Below are 13,664 nucleotides of genomic sequence, written 5' to 3'. Positions count from 1 at the left end.
CACTTGAGAATGTTTCCCTGTGCCTTGTCCTGTCTTTATCTTGTTGTCCTGCCAGTCCCTTCACCTTCTCTCCCCCACTTCCTATTATTTATTCCTCCATCTCCATCCCTGTTGTTTTGCTCAGTCTCTCTGCGCTTCTCTCTCTACACTGTTTTCCTGCTTCTTGTCCCTCTCTTGTTCCCAGCATCCCATTTTCTGGCTCCCTGTCTTGCACCTCTGTGTCCCTCTGTCCTTCCTCCTGCTTTACTCTTCCCTTTTATCACCCCATCCTGCTGCCTTTGGGCACTGAGCCTTGTAGCCAACTCATTGCCAGGATTTCTTATATGCATTAATGAATAAATTTTTCCTGCCTCCTCCGTGTCCCTGGATGTGGGTAGGTGTAGGGGCAGGGATAATATGCTGTGGGGCTTTGGCAATGGCCCCTGTTCCTGATGGGCTCCAGCTGGGGCTGGGATGGCCCCAGGTGTGGCCAGTGAGGTTGAGGATGGGGCTGGCCCTGCTGTGTGAAGGGGCTGCCTGGGCAGGGGAACTGGCTGAGGAGGGAGTCCAAGGGGGTCTGGCTGGTAGGTGCCTGCAGCAAGGAATGGCCAGTCCCCGTGGCAAGGAAGGATCCCTCTGAGCTGTTCCTGGCCTCTGTCGGCTACATGCGTGAGCTGCCGTGTATCAAGGAAGCCTTGTGGATGAGGAGCATTGAGGCGTCCGCTGCGTGCTGCCGAGTGGGTGAGGGTCAGGCAGCCGGCACTGGGGAGGAGGAAGGGGCAGAGGCAGAGAGAGAAACGTCGGGGCGGTGAAGGTCTCCTGCCGGCACCAGGAGCTGTGGTGAGTCGCACATCCTCTCCTCTACATCCTGGCCCACCTCCGCCTCCCTTCCTCCGTCTCCCTCTCTGCCTGCCCGCCTATGTGTATGGCTCCTCAAAACTTGTTATTCTTCTGTCAACTCTGCCCAGTACCCTGTTGCCTTTTAAATGTTTAATATGCCTCTCTCTAACCAGCTGCTTCTCCCTGTTTTTTATTTTTTCTGCACCGCCTTGTACCCCATTACTTTTAAAATTTAATTTCTATGTTTTCCCCTCTCTGTCTCCCTGACCCTATATTTTAATTCTTCCCTCTTTGTCCTGTACCCAGTTGCTTGAGACTGGCTGGGCATCGGTCAGTTGGTGGTAAGCAAATGTTTTCATTTGCTGTTTTTTTTTTTTCTGTTACAACTTTTAAAAAAAAGTCTTTTTAATTATTAAACTTTTTATATCAACCCATGAGTTTCTCACATTTACCCTCCTGATTCTCCCCCTATCCCACTGTAGGAGGGAGTAAGTGAGCAGCTGTATGGTACTTAGTTGCCAGCCAGGGTTAAACCACGATGCTACATCTACATTTATGAAGCTGCCTATTGCTATTTTTTAATTATTTCCTGTCTGTTGTGTACCCTGTTGCTTTGAAAATTTGCTTTCTATGTCTACTTTTATCCAGTTTACTGTCTTTATTTTTTATCTCTCTGTCCTGTGCCCCTGTGATACTTTTAAATTTCCTTTATATTTCTCAGTTTTAGTTCACTGTGGCTATTTTTAAAATTTTTTTCTGTCCTGTACCCAATCACTTCTTAAATTTTCCTTCTATGTCTACTTCTATCGAGCTGTGTATCACTGTTTTTTAATTCTTTCCTCACTATTGTGTACCCCGTTGCTTTTTACTTTTTCTTGCTATGTCTACTTTAACCTATTCACTGTCTTTAAGTTATTCCTGTCTGTCATGTAGCCCATCACCTTTTAAATTTTCTTCCTATGTCTGTTTGTTTAGTTAGCTGTCCCTGTTTTTTAATTCTTTTGTCTCTGTCATGTACCCTGTTGTGCTGGTTTGGGCTGGGATAGAGTTGATTTTCCTTCCAGTAGCTAGTATGGGGCTACGTTTTGGAGTTGTGCTGAAAACAGTGTTGATAACACAGGGATGTTTTTGTTATTGCTGAGCAGTGCTTGCTCAGAGTCAAGGGCTGTTCTGCTTCCCACCCTGCCCCACCAGTGAGCAGGCTGGGGCTGAACAAGGAGCTGGGAGGGGACACAGCTGGGACAGCTGACCCCAACTGACCCGAGGGCTGTTCCAGACCATACGATGTCATGCTCAGCATATAAAGCTGGGGGAAGGAGAAGGAAGGGGGGACATTCAGAGCGATGGCATTTGTCTTCCCACATAACCGTTACGCGTGATGGAGCCCTGCTTTCCTGGAGATGGCTGAACACCCGCCTGCGGACGGGACGCTTCAAGGAATGAATTCCTTGTCTTGCTTTGCTTGTGCGCGTGGCTTCTGCTTTACCTATTAAACTGGCTTTATCTCAACCTGTGAGTTTTACTTTTTTTCTGGTTTTTCTCCCCCATCCCACTGCAGGGGGGCAGCGAGCAAGCGGCTGGGTGGTGCTTAGTTGCCAGCTGGGGTTAAACCATGACACCTGTCACTTTTTTCCAATTTGCTTTCTATGCCTACTTTAACCTATTCACTGTCTTTGTTTCTTAATTTTATCCTCTGTCCTGTACCATCTCACTTTTAACATTTTCTTTCTGTGTCTGTTTGTTTGCTGTCCCTATTTTTTAATTCTTTCCTGTATGTCCTGTAAGCAGTTGCTTTTTAAATTTTCTTTCTATGGCTAGTTTTATACAGTTCACTGTCTATATATTTTTAGTTTTTTCATCTCTGTCTTGCACCTCATTGTTTTAAAAATTTTCTTTCCATCTCTCTATTTATCTATTTTTCTCTCCCTATTTTTAAATATCTTTCCTGTCCTGTATGCCATAATTTTTTAAATTTTCCTTCTATGTCTACTTTTATCAAGCAGTGTATCACAGCTTTTTGATTCTTTCCTGGCTGTCGTGTACCCTGTCACTTCTTACATTTTCTTTCTCTGTGTCTCTCTATTATTCACCCTATCCTTATTTTTTATTTTTTTTCCTAGCCTTTCTTTAATGCTGTCACTGTTAAAATTTTCTTTCTGTGTCACCTTTTATCCAGTTCACTTTGTTTTTTAATTTTTCCGCTGTCTTGCACTCCATCACTTTTACATTTCCTTTCTATTTCTCTATTTAGTGTGCTGTCACTATTGTTTAATACTTTCTTGTCTGTCCTGTAGCCTGTTGCTTTTTAGATTTTGGTTCTACATCTTTATTTCTTTAGTTCGCTGTCCCTATTTTTCATTCTTTTCCATTTTTCCTTATTCCCATCACTTTTTAAAATTTTCTATCTCTGTTAACCAGTTCTGTCCCTATTTTTTAATTCTTTCCTGTCCTGTACCCCATCACTTTTTAAATTTTCCTTCTATGTCTACTTTTATGATGCTGCATATTACTGGTTTTTAATTCTTTCCTGTCTGTCCTATACCGCATCACTTTTAAAATTTACTTTCTATGTATCTTTCTCTTTTTCAGCCTATCAATATTTTTAAATTTTTTCCTTTGTCTTAGACTCCATTGCTTTTAAAATTTCCTGTCTGTTTTAGTTTGCTGTCCCTATTTTTTTCCCTTTAATTCCTTAATGCTGTGCTTTTAAAATGGTCTTTCTATGTCTTCTTTTATCCAGTAACTGTTTCTATTTTTTAATTCTTTCCTGTGTCATGAACTGCATTGCTTTTAAAATTTTCTATGTCTACTTTTATGTAGTTCACTGTCCCTATTTTTCAATTTTTTCTCTCATAATTCTTTTACTTTTCAAATCTTTTTTTCTAGGTGTACTTTTATCTTGTTTTCTGTCCCTATTTTTAATTTTTTCCTGTTTACTGTATCTTGCCACTTTTAAAATTTCCGTTCTATGTCTACTTTTATCAAGATGTCACTCCCTTTTTTTAAATTTTCCTGTCTGTCCTGTACCCCATCTCTTTTAAATTTTCTTTCCTCGTCTATTTTTAGCCAGTTTGCTGTCTTTATTTTTTAATCCATTCTAGTATGTCCCATACCCAGTTGCTTTTAAAATTTTCTTTCTATGCCTTCGTCTGTCACATCTCACTTTCTCAGGATGACAACTCAGGTTTGCTGGTTCCCAGGTCAGGATTAAAGTGAAACGACACTAGGGATCCTTTAACTCACAAAACTCAACTTTATTCGCTCACCACAAAAATTGGCATGAAACTACATCAGTAAACTGTGTAACCTGTGCTAACCCTACATCACCAAACATATACTACAGGCCTTGCTTATTTTGGGATCGGTTCAGGGAAGACAAGAAGGAGAGCCCTCCCGTCGAGTCACGAGGTTCAGAGCAGACCCCTTTGCTTTCTAGACTCCTTCTCACAGAGGAGCCTGGGGGCAGCTGGATTCACTCCTAGTCCCAGACTTGGTCAACGGTTTATGTTTACAGGGATAAAATGTAGGGATTATAGAAAAGGAAAAAGAAAGAGAGAAACAAGACAGAGAGAAGAGAAAGATTTCACCAGTCCTGGGTGCAGCATTGGTTCAGTCAACTGAGGGGTCCAGTCCTGCTGGACTTGCACACCTGGGGCTTCAGTTTGTGTCCTTTTATCGTCCTTGCCCCTCCTTCGGGCAGGCACTCAAACTTGTTAGGTTAATTAGGTGTCATGAGTGAGTGGTGTGTGAGCCTTTGGGACTTGGGGGTCGTTTGGGGGGTAACTTCCCCTTCCCTGCAGATGTGATCTTTTGTCATGCATGGTGAGCTGTCCTGCTCAGCATATCAGAACAGCATTATCAGAACAGGGAGCTGTGCACCCTCTGGCATGCCCTTCCCCTCCTGTTGCTGATGGGTGCTGATCCGCTTCTTTTCACCTGTGGTTCCTTGCTATGCAGGGTTCCTTGTTATGCAGAGTTTGTTGTTAAGCAGAACTTGCCCCACCATGATGTTTGAGACATTAACTCTTTCAGCCTCTCACACCGTCTATTTAGGGGTTTTTGCTATTTTAAAATTTTTTCCTCTCTTAATGCCTTCACTTTTGAATTTTGTTTCTTTGTTCACTTTTATGTATTTTTCTGTCTCTATTGCTTCCTTTTTTCCTATCTGTTCTCTATGTTATGACTTTTAAAATTTTCTATGTCTACTTTTATCAAGATGTCTAACCCTATTTTTTTATTTCCTGTGTCCTGTTGCTTTTATTTTTTTATCTACTTTTATCCAGTTCACTGTCTTTATATTTTATTCTAGTCTGTGCTGTGTAATTTAAAAATGCTGTCACTTTTAAAATTTTGTTTTAGTTTGATGTTCCCATTTTTTTTTTCCTTCATTTTCTTAATCTTGTTGCGCTTTAATTTTTTTTTTCTCTACATCTGCTTTTATCTACCTCCTGTCCCTACTTTTTAATTCTTTCTTGTCTCTTGGTGTCCTGATTTTGGCTGGGACAGAGTTAATTTTCTTTCTAGTAGCTGGTATAGTGTTATGGTTTGGATTTATTTTGAGAAGAATGTTGATAACTGTCCTGGGTTCAGCTGGGATAGAGTTAATTTTTACAGGAACCTGGGAGGTGGGGGGGCATAGCCGGGGCAGCTGACCTGAACTAGCCAAGGAGCTATTCCATACCATGTGACATCATGCTTGGTATATAAATGGGGAGCGGGCCGGGGGGAGCGCTCTGGACTTTCTGTGGGGGAAGTGGTGGAGCGTCGTGTTCCGGGTGGTGAGCAGTTGCACTGTGCATCACACTTTTTGTATATTCTTTCATTAGTACCGTTGTTGTTTGTCCCAGTAAACTGCCCTTATCTCAACCCTCGAGGTTCCAGTTTTTTTTTCTTTTCTCTCCTCCGTCTCCTCCCTATCCCACCGGAGGGGGTGGGAGGAGTGAGCGAGCGGCTGCATGGTCCTTTGTTACCGGCTGGGCTGAAACCACGACAATAACACACTGGTGTTTTCAGTTGTTGCTAAGTAGTATTTAAAACAAGTCAAGTATTTTTCAGCTTCTCATGCCCAGCCAGCAAGAAGGCTGGAGGGGCACAAGAAGTTGGGAGGGGACACAGCCAGGACAGCTGACCTAAACTGGCCAAAGGGATATTCCGTACCTTATGATGTCATGCACAGTATATAAACTGGGGGGAGCTGGCTGGGGGTGGGGAGCAGGGGCCCCAGATCGCTGCTTGGGAACTAACTGGGCATCCGTAGGTGAGCGGTGAGCAATTGCATTGCACATCGCTTGTTTTGTATATTATCTCCAAGTATTATGTTTTGTATATTATTATCTCCAATTATTTTATTATTATCTTCATTTCTGTCCTATTAAACTGTCTTTATATCAACCCACAAGTTTTACTTTTTTTTTTTTCCCCTCGATTCTCTCCCCTAACCCACTGGGTGGTGGTGGGAGTGAGCGAGCGGCTGCTTAGTTGCTGGCTGGGGTTAAACCACAACAGTTGGGTAGGTTGTCAATTTTAGAATTTTCTTTATGTCTCCATTTACTTAGTTTGTTGTCTCTATTTTTAAATTTTTTTCCTCCTTTAATGCCTTCCTTCTTGAATTTCTTTTCTATGTCTACTTTTATGTAGTTTTCTGTCCCTATTTTTAAATTTTTCTCCTGTGCCTTGTACCCTTTTATTTTTTTTAAATTTTCTTTCTATGTCTACTTTTATTTTTTGGGGGGCTCTTTTCTTGGTTCATCCTCAGGCTTTAGAGGGTCTCCTTGGCATGCTTTTATCTCTGGGGTGTAATTTGCACCCCCCTTGGTTTGTCAGAACGTTGCCTCTTCCTCAGAGCAGTCTTTTTGTCCTCTCTTCCATCTCGCTTGCCTCCAGTGGGTCAGTCTCCCTCATGATACCTGTACCGTGTTCAGATCTCCTCCCGAGTATCTTTGTGCCCTCGAGCCTTCTTCTATGTCTCTGTCTACCTCGGCACCCCTCTATTTCTGTCACAATGCTTCCTGCGAGCATCCTTCTGTTCCATCGCTATCCTTGAGTTCTGTAGCAGGCTTTGTTTCTTTCGTATTCAGAGACAATTCTTCCTGAGGCTTTCATTGTGCCCCAGAGCACTCTTACCTTATTCACTGCCATCTTGGATGTCTCCATTCTGTCGCTCATCCCCTGAGGACATCTGTACATTGCTGGGACACCTTCTTGAGTTTTGCATTGTGTCCCAGAGCTGCCTTCTGTCTTTCACTCTCAGCACCCTTCTTCTCCCATCATCATGCCTCCCGAGGCCATCCTTGTGCCCCACAGCCCTCTTTTGGCTCTGTTGTGCACTTTGCACCCTTCTCCCTCCCTGAGAACCTTTCCTGATGCCATCTTTCATCTCCAGAATGCTCACGTTGTCCTCTATGCTAGCTAGCATACCTCTGTTCAGTCCCTAGTCCCCTGAGGACACCTGTAGTCTATTCAAATCCCTTCTGGACTTCTTCATCATGGCCTCGAGCCTTCTTTTGCCTGTCCCTCTCAGAAGCCCTCTGCTACTGTCACAATGTCTCCCGAGGTCTTAGATTTTCCCTGCAGCACACTTTTAGCTCTGTAAGCCCCCTTTGGACTCATTTTGTTGCAATTGCACCTCTCTGATACTGAAAAGCCGGTCAAAGAAACTCTCTAAGACTTGTTTTGGAGTTTTAGAAAGCAGGCATTCTTTATTGCAGCGCTGGATGCACGGGGGATATTTCCACCTAGTGTGCATACCACAGCTTTAGCACAAACAGGTTATATAGAATAACTAATTGCATATTAATCAGATTAGTATACATATACATAAAAATGATTGCAACTGATTATCTTAGTGCTGCCTACATCCTATCATACGCAATGAAGGATCCATTTGAGGCAAAGGGCTGCTTTTACGACCACCGACCCATTTGAAGTTCCTGTTGGCTGTCCTTGAAGTCTTTATTCTTGTCCTTGTTCTTTGATCTTGAAGCTTAATGCAGTTTCAATCACATGTGGTCAGTTTCAGCATTGTTCTCATCTAGTGTACAGGACCATCTAGTCATAAGAGCAAAGAACTGCAAAACTTATGAATAATTACTAGTTAATCACTTGACTACACTTTTGTAATTATGTCCCCAGCTACCCGTTGTCTACTGTTTCAACCATAATGTTAATATATGATCATTTATCAAATCTCACTTATACAGTTATCTAGCAGCAAACCAGTTTTCATCAGTCTACCTTCTAAAGGATGTGTTGTATTGTGAGCTGACCTGTTTAGCTCGAGTCCTAATTAGGGCACCTGCTAGCCTCTCCCTTTGCTGGAATTCTTCTACTCATTTGGTGTTATTTTTTTAATATGCTGAAATACAATTTGTGATTTTAATTTTTCAGATGTGTTGTCGTAAGGGTGTGGTGATGCTCAGCAGATGCCCCATCCTGTGGGAAGCACCCCCTCCATGGGGCAGGCAGTGTGGATTATCTGGCGTTGGGTCAAGAACCCAGAGTGGAATTGCTGTTGCAGATTATCCCAGACGAGTTTACCTACTGTGGATTACGTGGGTGGAGCCCCTGGTGAAGGTAAACCTCATGCATGCCCCCCCCAGCCTGTGCATGTTCTTGCGCACATATCTTTCCACCCCAAACTATCCATCTAACCCACCTTCCATGCGAGTTTTTTCCCATGCCGATTGGTGGGGGCGTCACCCCCTTCCCCCCACCCACCGTGTATCCCCGAAGTTCCATGTTTTCTTGGTGTCATTTGTGGCTGCTGTCCTCACGTAAACTGCGGGGGGCGTGGCTGCTGCCGACCCTTTGCTGCATGACTGCAGGGGGCGTTGTTGCCCCACCCCCCCAGCCTGTCCCTTTGGGGCATGGCTGCTGCCTGGTCCCCCCCGTGTATTTCCATGTTTTTTTGGTGTCTTTTGCGCTTTGGGACTCTTGTACCTCTGTTAAGGGAGTCAGTTGGAGACACGCTCAGGGGGACTCTGAATCATTGGCTATTCACAGTAAATAATTTATTTTGCAACCAGAGATATTTTGGAGATGGAATTCTTAAGGGATCTAATTCTGCTTTTTGATTCATCCCTATCCAGAAGGTAGTTCTGGTAGAAGTTAGGTGGTATGCACAGTCTTGCTAGAAATGAAGCATAACCCCAGAGTGTTTTGGCTTTTTTATAGGAAACTAAAGCACATCAATTTTGATAACAACATTGTCATTGCATTTAATGAGCTAGTTTCTTACATAGTTTAGAAGGACATCTATTGTTTTCTATCTACACCCCAGAAAAATTAAGTTTAATTCTCTACCCGGTCACATTGCTGACGCAATAGGTGTAGCTGTAGTACAGGAGCAAGTAGTGTCATTTCCTGCAGGGGTTACTTTCTCTGTTCAGGGCTTTGCTTGCTGTAAATTTAAGGCAGGTGAGAACAGTGCTGCTGCTCCTCCAGCTGACTTCATACCTTCTGGTGGTTTGCCCTTCCCCTTTCCCAGGGGATTGTGCTAAGGGTGGTGGGCGGAGGGTTAGGGTATTTGAGCCACAGCCTCTGCTGAGGGAGCTCATTGTGCTCCTGGGTTTCTCTGGTGTTGGTGCTCAGCTCTTCCTTGAGTCCTTTGCAGCTTTTGAGCTGGCTCAGCCCTTTGGGAAGAGGTGTCTGCCTGAGGTAATAGCTTCAGGACCAGTCAAGGTTCAGCAGCATGTGTAGTAGAAAGTAACACTTGTATGCAGCTTTTTTTTTTCCTCTCTTTTTTTCAGGTCAGTAATTTTGTTTTGAGTGTTCAGGGGTAGAAAGAGGGTTTAATAGTATGCTTTTTTTTTTTTTTTTAATTCTTCATGCATTGTGTTTTCCTGGAATTCCCAACTTTATTGAAAACGGAACCTTGTTTTTTTCACCAGTTCTGCTGTATGCTGTGTAAGTTGCTGATATCTCTCTTAACGGGACCGATGATGACGTTGTTTAGCAGGGGTTAGAGTGAACATCTTATATGCATCTGTATATGGAGTTTTAGTATTTCTGAAGAAAGCAGAAGGGCCAGGAGGCACAGTGCCTTTCAGGCCCTGGGATGCCTCGTCACCTTTCCTCATTGCCCACAGAATGCCATGTTGTCCCTAGAACCTTTGCAGCTTGTGGCAAGCCCCTCGTGGATTATAAGCCTTAGGACTTAACTTTATTTTGTGGACGTGTGGCAGAGCTCAGAGTCTCTGGGAAGTTGTAGGTTAGGAGGTGCCCCCAGAATTTGGGATGTGGCTCAGAAGAGCGGCTCCTGAGGAGTAGCCACTGAAGGGGGTTCAGGGGTGCAAATGGAGGGCAGGAGGTGTCAGGAAGCAGTGGGGTTGCTTTCCTGACAGTTGAGAAGAAGAAAAGGGGTTTCTAAAGTTTTGGGACTGATGGGGAAAGGGAGGAGGGTTCACCAGCCTTTCTCAGATGAGTTTTGCAGTTGAATTTGGATGTCATAGAATGGTTTGGGTTGGAAGGGACCATAAAGATCCTCTGGTTCCAACCCCCCAGCAATGGGTAGTGACACCTTCTGCAAGACCAGGTTGCTCAAAGCCCCATCTGACCTGGTCTCGAATGCTTCCAGGGAGGGTGCATCCGCAGGTTCTCTGGGCAACCCGTTCCAGTGCCTCGCCACCCATAGTGAGAAACTTCTTCCTAACACCTAAACTAAATGTACCCTCTTTAGGACTAAAGTTGTTACCACCTTGTCCTATTGCTGTACACCCTTGTAAAAAGAGCCTCTCCAGGTTTCTTATAGGCACCCTTTACATACCATGAAGTCTGCTATAAGGTCTCCTGCAAAGCTGCATGCCAGTGAGCGGTCCGAGAAGGTGAGGCGGTTGTCGGTCGGGTCAGTGTTGAACAGCAAAGTATTATGCGGCTGCTCGGTTAAGCATTTACCTTCTGTTTTGGAGGCGCTGTGTGGGCTATCTTTGAATTGGATGAGCGTTTGAGGAGAGCTGTGGATTAGCGAGGAGGAGCGTGGGGCCGATGACTTCTCATGAGCGCCATGCTAATTTGGTGTGTCTTGGTACCTTAGGTACCACGAGTGACGATGGCTGCAGGGTCTGATTCTGGAATGAGCGGGGAAGTGAACACGGTGGTGCTTGTGAGGAGGGGGGAGTTGGGGAAGTAGTTGGCGTTGGCTGGCGGGATGCTTACTCCTTTTCTGGTTTATTTTTTTTCTGTGCTTGTTCTATTGCAGATGTTGAAGACCAATGTGTCACCTTGAGGAACATCCCAGTTAGCCTGTGTGGTTTTTGTGGAGGATGGACTCAGCCCCTCGGCCCTCTGAAAGCTACGTTGAGGGACCAGGGCTGGGGAGAGGCTGGGAGGAAGGGACGAAGCTGGGAATTGCAGGGAGGGAGGGGTTTTAAAGTTAGCGCAGGAGAGAGGGCTGTCCCAAAGCAGTGCCGTTTGGGCAGGCAAAGGGAGCGGGTTGCTTTTCAGCGCGAGACCTGCGTGTGCCGGGCAGGGCAGTTCCGACCTGTGTCCGCAGTGGTGTGTAGTTTGCGTAGTCTGTCTTCTGTGCCTTCGACCTTCCTCGGGTCTCGATGTCCTCGTCGCGCTTTGCGCCGGAGGAGCGTGGCATGCGCTTTGGGCGCCGTCCCTAGGGTCTCGAATGCCCGTACTCATCGGCCCGGTGCTAATCGGGTGCTTCTTTTCTTGCGTTCGGAGCTCTAAAGCGTGGATCGGTCTCGGCGGGTTCCGGTCGGTCCTCTTCTGCGTCGGCAGCCCCGCTCTCTAGCCATCCGTTTTCTCGGACTGGGACTTCTTCCCCGCATCCTGACGTCCTTAGGTCTTGACGCCAGGCTTCTGGCACATCCGTCATCTGGGTTTTGACAGTGCTGTCTTGTAATGGGGTGTTACGTTCGACTCCTCTCCTCGGGGTCTGCCGTAGAGCCTCCTGGCCTCACGGTGGCGGCCCCGTAGGTCATCTTGCCCGACGGCGCCTCCCGTCCGGGGGTCATTCTTTTTGCTGAGAGTTTTCTCTCTCTTTGAATCGCCTCGTTGGTAGCGTTCCACGTGGCGAGGTTCTGCGCATGGGTGTGTTTGGCTTGGAGCTGCTCTGCCCGGGGATGTAGAGTCAGGGGTAGGTGGAACAGCGATAAGAGTCTGGGTGAAACGATGTGCCTAGACTGTTTAGGCGAGGGTCGTACAGTCATCTCAGCTCAAGTAGGCGTCAGCGGGCTGTGTGGACAGCTGTGCCGATAGTGTTTTAGGGAGACGATTGGAGCCGTGTGGCAGGGGTTGTTGAGGGGTAGTGAAGCGGATTTGAATCTCTAAGGTGTTAAGTCTTGCACGTGATGGGCTTAAAGTTTTGCCCTGGTTTTTTTTTGGTTGGCGTGTTTTTGGTTTTTTTTTGTTTTGTTTTCTTTTTAAATAGCAGGCTGTAGTTGGACTCCAGATGGTCTTTGTAGATGGAATCAAGACCTCTGGAGTTGTTAAGCTCTTGCTCTGCATCCAGGTGACTTGTTCAATATGTTTTTTTTTTTTTTAGGTGCGGAGGGACAAGATGCGTGCCAGAGAGCGATGGGGAAAGGCAGCGGAGCACCGTAAGGAGGTGGGTCTGTGAGTGGAGTCAGAGGGAAGATGTGGCCGGTGGCTCTATGATTAGGTGATAGGGTTTTTACTTTTTTTATATTTTGAAGGTGCGAAGGAATGAGCGGAGCGGGCTATCGGCATCGGAGGTGACTTGGCAAGTTGAGCCGTGACTACTGGGTTGAAGTAATGGTTCCTTTGGAGGTGGTGTATTGTTGGTGAAGTTGGCAGCATCCCTTGTTATTTGTTTTTTGCAGGTGGTATGGAGGCTTCAACGTGGCAAGCTGTCGATGGCAGAGGTGGGGTGGTTGAGCGGCCAAGGTAAAGGAGAGGGAGTTGGGAATCGGTGCGGGTGGGCTGAGGTTTCGGGCGGTGTCTCGGCATGCGTCTTGTGCTTTGGTTTTTGCAGGTGGCGCACGCAGCCTTGGAGGGGCGAAGCCGCAGGCCGATGAGCAGTCTGAGAAGGTGAGGTGGTTGTGGGCTGGGTTGGTGTTGTATATCGAAGTATGATGGGGCAGTTTGGTTTAAGCTTTTCCCTTTTGTTTTGGACGCGCTGTGCGGGCCACCTTTGGAATTGGATGAGCGTTTGAGGTGAGCTGTGGATTAGGGAGGAAGAGTATGGGGCTGGTGACTTCTCACGAGTGCTATGCTAATTTTGTGTGTCTTGCTATCTCAGGTACCATGAGTGATGATGGTCGTAGGTTCTGAGTCTGGAATGAGCGGGTAAGCATAACACTGTGGTATGTGTCATTAAGTGGGGGGTTGGGAAAGTAGTTCGTGTTGTAGAGGAACGTGTGTGTTGTAGAGGAATGTGTTGTGAAGCTTTAGGGTTGCTACTGTAAAGCTGAGTTGTTGTTGTGTAAAGCTGAGTTGTTGTTGTGTAAAGCTATTGTAAAACTTCAGGGTTGCTACTCTAAAACCCGTGTAGCGAAAACCATTATAAAACTTTGAAGTTGCTGTTGTAAAACCGTGTTGTAAAAAACCGTGTTGTGAAGGTTTAGGGGTGCTACTGTAAAACTGAATTGTAAAACTATTGTAAAACTTTGAAGTTGCTGTTGTAAAAACAATGTGTTGGAAATAACTGCGTTGTAAAAAGAACCGCGCGTTGTAAAAACAACATGTTGGAAAGAACGGCGCGTTGTGGAAAGAACGGCGCGTTGTGGAAAGAACGGCGCGTTGTGGAAAGAACGGCGCGTTGTGGAAAGAACGGCGCGTTGTGGAAAGAACGGCGCGTTGTGGAAAGAACCGCACGTTGTGGAAAGAACCGCGCGTTGTAAAAACAACGTGTTGGAAAGAACGGCGCGTTGTAAAAA

The 13,664-nt window shown here is 45.6% G+C and overlaps 1 long non-coding RNA gene across 1 annotated transcript; it reads left to right on the top strand.

Moving 5' to 3' along the window:
• Positions 1-903: 903 nt before the first annotated feature.
• Positions 904-11,143, top strand: LOC128150929 (uncharacterized). Its single transcript, XR_008238237.1, has 3 exons — positions 904-1,160; positions 10,557-10,640; positions 11,015-11,143. It is a non-coding gene; the product is annotated as an uncharacterized LOC128150929 (long non-coding RNA).
• The last annotated feature ends 2,521 nt before the right edge of the window (positions 11,144-13,664 follow it).

This window comes from Harpia harpyja, chromosome 14, assembly GCF_026419915.1.
Source record: "Harpia harpyja isolate bHarHar1 chromosome 14, bHarHar1 primary haplotype, whole genome shotgun sequence".
NCBI lineage: Eukaryota > Metazoa > Chordata > Aves > Accipitriformes > Accipitridae > Harpia > Harpia harpyja.
This window is presented reverse-complemented; position numbering and strand designations above follow the sequence as displayed.